Here is a 7,588-nt window from a genome sequence, read left to right on the forward strand (position 1 = left end):
ACGTTTAGCAAACACTGAGGAATCAAATAAATAAATAAATAAATAAATAAAAGAGAGCCTCCATAGCGTAATGTGACCCAGACAGCAACATAGTGTTGGCCCAGATCCGGCCCATGTGAAATCCATGCGGGCCAGATGTGGGCCGGATCTGGGCCGAAACTGTCTGCTGTCTGGGGAGGTAAACAGCAAAGATAAGTTTTTCAAAAATGAAAACGAAAAGAAAAGTAAAACTAAAGGTGACAGTGCGTGCATTAAAACCCATTACAAACGAGGCACTTGTTGCATCCAGTCGGGACATAATTACTGATTATAATGACTTATACTGTCTTTTTACGCGTCGCGCCGCGTAAACATAAAACCATGTCTGCATTTGTGATCAGAGAAATTACAAACAACAAGCGCTACATTCTTAGAATTTGGAATACTCTATGTAATCTTACACTGCAAAATAATAACTCAAAAAGATTAAAAGATAACATCATAATTATTTACTGATCCCTTAAATTAATCACAATTATAGAATGAAAGCCATAAAAACAGACAATTAATCATGATAATCGGCATAATCGCCAAAGCCCTAAAACAGACAATTAATCGCAATAACCGTGACTATTTTTAGACAATTAATCGTCAGCCAAATTTCATAATCGTGACAGCCCTAGTCTCTGGGATTACAGAGTGCTCTGTTACAGGTAGATATTTTTTCCAGACATCTTCACCTGAGGCCAACCTTTGATTTGATGCAGGGAACAATACAGAATCGTCATATTGATGCATGCAAAAACAAAAGATGAATATTTAAAGCATATAGGTCAAATGGTGGTAATATCAGTTTAAAGCAGGCTAATGTTTGTTTTGTTTATTGAACCAAAAGTGCAGGAAACACGCCAAAAAAAAAAAAAAAGAGGGGTTTTTTAGCTCCGCTGAATGAAAAATAGTTTTATGAAGACTCCCATGAGAGATAGCATAGTCTGTGCAGGGCTGGTTTTGAGATGACAAGTAAACCAAAGCCCATGAGAAAGAAAGAAAGAAAGAAAGAGAGACAAATACAGAGAGAGAAAGGAACAGTACATGCTCCTAATGAATGGGGAAGCACAGAGTAGCTCATTTGTTTTCTTGTTCCTGCAGCCATGGCAGGACATCTTGGGGATTCAGTCCTCTCACAGACACCCCCTACTCTCACCGTAACGCAAAAAAAAAATGCACTCACTGTGTCTACACCGGACACTACAGTTGTCGCGTCGCGCAGCAAGTCTACACTGGATGCGACAAAGCGACTGTTGCAAATCATTTTAACTTTGTGTCAGTACGTCATAAATAGAACAAGACATCAGTTTAATGTCGGAGTTTTGTCGTGTCGCGTCGCATCCAGTGCACACAGCGTCACTGATGATAATGGTTCTACTGTATTTTGCCGCTCGCGTCCGGTGTAGACACGGTGTTTAACGTCGTTGGTGAGGAGGAAAGCCTGTGTGTGTCCTATGCCTTAGCGGACAGCATGAAACCCACAAAAGAAATTTTTTTGCGCCAGATTTTTTTATAGGTTTAAAGGGGGCGCAACCAAAAAAGTTTGGAAACCACTTCTGTAACGTCACTGTGATACTGGCACACAACTGTATGAACTTATTAAAGTTATTGGAGCCATATACAACTGGGATAATGATTCTAGTCTGCAATGAATGTCTATCTCTGAGCCCACAAGACAAATTTAGAAAGAAATGTGTGGGAGGATGGAGAGAGAAGACCACTGGCAGCCTGATGCATTGTGGATGCCGAGGGTTATAATGGAGGAATGTGTGGCTGTTTGTTTTCTTTCCCAAAAATACATGCTGTGCCCTATTGACCTCTTCTCATGTCACTCAGTGTGCAGAACATATTTTAAAATGGCTTATGGATGTGGAAATCTAATTACATCCCTTAATTATTTTATTGCAGGAATAATTTCAGACACAAATCTCATTGGAAAACTTTAAAATGTTCCTCTGAGGATGAGATGAGAGTTTTTATGTTTCCGAAATCTGCACTATCATTAAGAAACAAACTACCGTCAGAATCCAAATCATTCCGTTCTACTCGTCCTGTGAATTTACGACCTCCTCCTTGTCATTTTGAAACTAATTATTTCATCATTAGCATATCTGAGCCTATAATTGGGCGTTAGCTGCCTATTAAATGTTGCACATGAACATTATCTGTGATGAAAAATAACTGCTAAATATCTTTCATCATTCGTGGAGCAAAATAATATCAGATTTTTATGCTGCTCATCATCAGGAATGCTTGTTCAGTATGTGAACAACATATAAATAGTTACAATGCTAATGAATGCAAATAACAATTCTAAAGACAAGCTATAGAAAGGAAATTTGTCACTGTACATTATAAGACTGCAGAAATTTAATTCAGACCTAAATGCCACATTCAACCTGTTGCATTTCTAATTAACCTTTTATATTTTGCTTAAATTTTATGTAATAAGATATAACAAGAAATTCTGTTTAGCATGCAAGATATAATATAGTAATGACATGCTGACTGAGTTTATTCAGATAAATACATTTGCATATTGACGGCAGAGGCACAATGCAATAGAGGTAATTGCAAAGGTCTCCATAGTTGAGAAAATAAATTGAATCCGGAATAATGATATAGACATATAGAAAGAACATCCAGTCAAGGTCGAACCGGCACTCACTCAGTGAGGGCTGTGAATCGAACTCATGTAAAAAAAGATCACACTTGCCCAGAAGCCCATGACCCCTGCTGGACAGGCCAATCACTTCCTGTCCAATAGCACCATTTCTTAAAGTCTGAGCAGAACAGGTAAGAGATTGCCTTCTCAAAATGCTATTTTGCTCATTTTGAAATTATAAGACAGTGCTTATTTGTGAACCACAGTGAACCTCACCATTAGCAAATTTTAGCAAAAATTTTGCACAAGTTATTCAAAGCTACAACAATGAATATTCATTTATAGCCAAAAAAATCTTGACTTTTTTCTTCAAACTTTCTCATTTTCACATAAAGCGAGAGTGCCAAAAGCAGCCTGGTTAAAAGAGGTAATATTGAGGAAATGTCCCATTTAAAACTGATGAACTCATCGTCCCGGATGTCATGAAAAATCGAGTGTGTTACTTGGAGGTGCCGGGAGGGAGTTTGAAGGAACAAGGCAGTAGCTCAGAGCTCTCCCATTAGACGTGTAAGTGACTCATTTACAGCAGTACAGGTTACTGACACTCTCCTCTTCTGTCTGGACCACTCATTTGTATCCTTTGAGACATGAGGGGGGAAAAAATCCAGGTCGTTAATAAGTTCCCAATGCCCCTGTCTCCCAAGTTCATTTGCATTTTTGGAACGGATGAGAAAAAAAAAACCTGTGATACACAAAGAGGACTGAAGTATTATCAAGGCTTCAAATTCCCACTAGCTTTTCTTTGTCATGGAAAAAAGTTAGCCTCCATAATGGCCTACTTCCTACTTGAGTGCATGCACTTCACAAAGTAGATACAAGTGCAGCTGGGAGTCAAAAATGCCCAGGTTGACAAAAGATAGAATGACTGGTCTCTTGTTAAGTCTTGTTTAGTACAATGCTTTGTAGTTGGAGAAGGATTTGGCTGAAGTTTGGATGATATCTCAAAACAAGCATTGTGTAACATTTTAAATATAAAGACAGATTTTATTTCCTCTTGCTAAAGCTACTTTCATAGCTAGCATTTTAAGTATCTGAAATGCACAATAATATATTCACATATCTTGAAAAAGGTGAAAAAAATGGCCACAAGTGATATTGAGCTTATAACATAACATAATTCATATATTATTTTTGAGATTTTCAGTCACTTTTAAGATTAAAAGTCTGGATTTAGCTTTCTAGGGTGAAACAAAATCTATACATAAAAGGTGTGTGAAAAGTAGTACGTGAAAATAAATCTTTCAACTTTTAATAATAATTTTTAAAAATTCCCTTATATAACACAGTTGTATATAACAATATCCCTTATTCAACATAGTTGAAGAAACAAGCAATTGTTCAGCCTTTTTTTTTTTGAGTACAGGTAAACAAGGCATTTCAAATCACAAGATGAAAAGGAGAAGTATCTAAGAATGGCTGGTTTCATATGAATCCTTCAGTTGTGCTTCATTCGATGGAGGTCACATATCTTAAAGTTTGGCCTTGTGAATTCTACTCCTCCTTTATTGCGTAATTCATTATAATTTCTGTAATATTTTTCAAAGACAAGGAGTGCCATGGGAGATGGTGAACTTTGCTATTGGCACGCATCTCTGCCCTTCTAAACAAACACACTACCCCCTTTCTTGGCAGGCAGTGCAATAATCTATCAGTCCAGGCCTAGATTAAAAAAGAAACACACGACAAGGTCAAAAACTAATTTTCAGACACAGTTGGGCTGCAAATAGAGACGCATAATCTGTCCGTGTAGCTTGAAAGTTTTGGCTGCCATTTGTCCGTTGAGCTGAAGTGCGCTTAAAAGGGAAAAGGTCACAACATTGTACAATTAATAAATTGGGGCAGCTATAAATTTGTGCTCTTCTCTCTCATGAGAGTTTGAGCTGCCCATCCGGTGGGATGGCGTCACATTAAGCTAGCGTGATTAATGAGTATGGATAGTTACGGCACTGTGGTTTTGAGAGACATGCTTTTTAAGAAACAACAACAACAACAACAAAACTCTCGCCAACACCTCTGCGCTCATTTTAAACGGAATGTTTAAATATGGGTAAACACAATCACGCATTTGTTGACATTCTTGTACAGGAACTTGGACAATAATTGCTAAGCATGTTTGAGAGCTAGTTGGCATGCAAGAGAATCAAGTCCCTAAGCTCTAGCCTGACAAATTCAATTCATGAAGAGCATTTCAATGCACTATATTTAGCAGACCATCTCCTATGCGTTATGGGGGTCTAATAAATGTCTTCGGGTCAGAGACATCATGCGAAATTCAGGGACCATTCAATTTGTATAAGACTAGTCAGTCAGTCAATGCAATTTTAAAACCGCGCACATCAAAATTAAACCAATATGTGCGGTCAAAAGTAGAAATTTTCAGAAGCCGCAGTAAAGCCTTGTCCATATTATAGACTTGATGAAAAATGACCCCCTCTGGGCTGCTATTCAGCATTAGAAATCCAAAGAAAATCACTACAATAGTTTGTCTTCATGGAAGACTTAGACTTTGAAATGAATAAATGGGGTTTGATTTACCTTCTGTTTGGATTTGGTTGAGCAGAACAATACCTTCTGTAATCTACATGCTTGTAAATAGAAGGTTATCACTTCCCCGGTTCTCTAATGGGAAGATTACACATTTTGTGCTTGAAGGAACCCATTAATCTCCATACAGTACATGGATTTTGCAATCCGATATTTTGTATTCAATGGAATAAGCTGATATGATAAGTAGAGAACCAATTGCTGCTCTTTGACTTTCATTGTACAGTACCACCTCAACAGCTTTATATAATAAGACAGACCTCAGGACTCACGGATGAATGAGTACTGACCGAAAAGCTTCTAAAATGACACGGTTGCTATGCCTGCATTTCATTCTATTCTATTCTATTCAGTCTCTCAATGTGAGTTGTTATTTCACAAGTATGTTGATCAACTTTCTGTTTTTTAGCTACTGTACACAGCTGCTTATTACAATACCTGCATCTCTATGGTAATGGAAACAGTGTGTGCATCCATGGATAATGACATCAAACAGCACTGCATTAAAATTCATTATGCGCTTCATCTAGTAAATCAAAGTAAATGGATATTCTTTGGGCATGTGTTTGTTTTGAGGCAACAACATGATGTTGCTGCTATTGAAAAAATGAGGAGGCCATGGACTGATCACTCTTCAAGAGGAAACGGATTAGAGAAAAACGTGTAATAATGCAGCTTTGAAAGAGCGTGTAATTTAAACTACTCCATTGTAGTCACGTAGCTGGAGGGTTTGGATTCAGAATGCTATATTGCTGGACTTTTTACTTTGATATTGCTTCTTTATTACACAAATCTGTGGAATAATTTACTCTGATTTACGGTCTGATGTTGACACTCTCACAGCAATTTGTGACTATTTTAAGATTTTGTGAATCCATACAATCTCATTTGCAAGCTTTCGTACAATCTGCCTACACCTCACAGAGGGTCCTTAATTTATTTCTAAAAATCTAACATTTTCATGCGAATAGTTGTTTTTAATTAGATAATATTCACTGTTGTCTATAGCAATGCCATATATCAGTCCACTCATGCAGGCAACAAGCCAGAACTACTTTCATGTTTCTAGTATCACACTGCAGTGTCACTCTTGTTGCATACAAACACAAATAGTGCATAGTAAAAATTACTTTGGAGAATTTCAGTGTTAATATTACAGTAATATAGATACTGTAGTAGTTAATATTACTGAAGTATAGTGTCCATCTGGTTGCAAATCCGATTTTGTATGTAATGGATATTTTTTCCTTAGCGGAAGCTTTAAGATATCATACAGGCAAAATTATAAAACAATTTCAACTGAAATAAATATTTCAAGTCCATAAATTGATTTCTTTGGTAAGCAGCCACATAATAAGCAGGATTCAGCATATAATGTGCAGAAATAGGAAATCTAGTCATACTCTAGTGGTGTTTAAAAAACAACTTTAAGTTGTTTTAAAGAAGAAAAGATGAGCATCTGGACTGTAACATAATTTCCATTACATACTGGATTGTATTACTTTCAGTAGATGTAACTTGCTCAAGGCCTCTACAATAGTTCAGATGTAACCTTCAGCTCTTTAATGCCTTTAAAGACTTCTGTGTGGTAGAGGAAAATCTGTGATTTTTAGAAAAACAAAAAATAAGCAAGAAAGTCTACATGAACGGTCGACCTTCATGCATATATACATGCAAACCCTACAGCGTGACCTCAGCTGCAATCATGTCTTTTTGGTCCAATATTCTGTCACGGTTGCACTACTGAGTGGAGTGCGGAGCAAGGAACGGAGGGAGATGAGGAGTACATCAATCCAGAGAATTTTAATTATAACAAGGAACAAGGAAAACTCACGTAGCACATGTAGACATAAACAATACCGGACCCTGAACTAAAAACAGGGAACACTATTTAAACACATGACAAGACGAGGGGATGACGAGACACACCTGGGATCAATGGAAATAAACGGGGAACACCTGGAATTAAATCAACTTAATCAGGACAGGAATAGGAAACTAACCAAATATGGGCAAAGAGGGCACATGGGGAGCAAAACACACACAAAACACGGAACAAAGTCTGACATGACTCCCCCCTCCCGGAAGGCGCGTCCCGCGCCGTATAACATCCAACGGGGAGGGGGGGTGGGCGCTCTGGAGGCCTCTAGGAGCAGGCAGACTCGGAGGCCATGGCGGAGCAGGGAACTCAGGCGGCCATGGCGGAGCAGGCAGACTTGGAGGCCATGGCGGAGCTGGCAGCCCTGGAGGCCACGGTGGAGCAGGTAGTTCAGGAGGCCATGGCAAAGCAGCTTCCGAGGCCGCGGCCCCAGCCCCCACCCCTACGGCTGGAGCCCTACTAACCCCCCCTCA

The sequence above is a fragment of the Sinocyclocheilus anshuiensis genome, unplaced genomic scaffold (genome assembly GCF_001515605.1).
Source record: "Sinocyclocheilus anshuiensis isolate Anshui unplaced genomic scaffold, SAMN03320099.WGS_v1.1 scaffold204, whole genome shotgun sequence".
NCBI classification, from domain to species: domain Eukaryota; kingdom Metazoa; phylum Chordata; class Actinopteri; order Cypriniformes; family Cyprinidae; genus Sinocyclocheilus; species Sinocyclocheilus anshuiensis.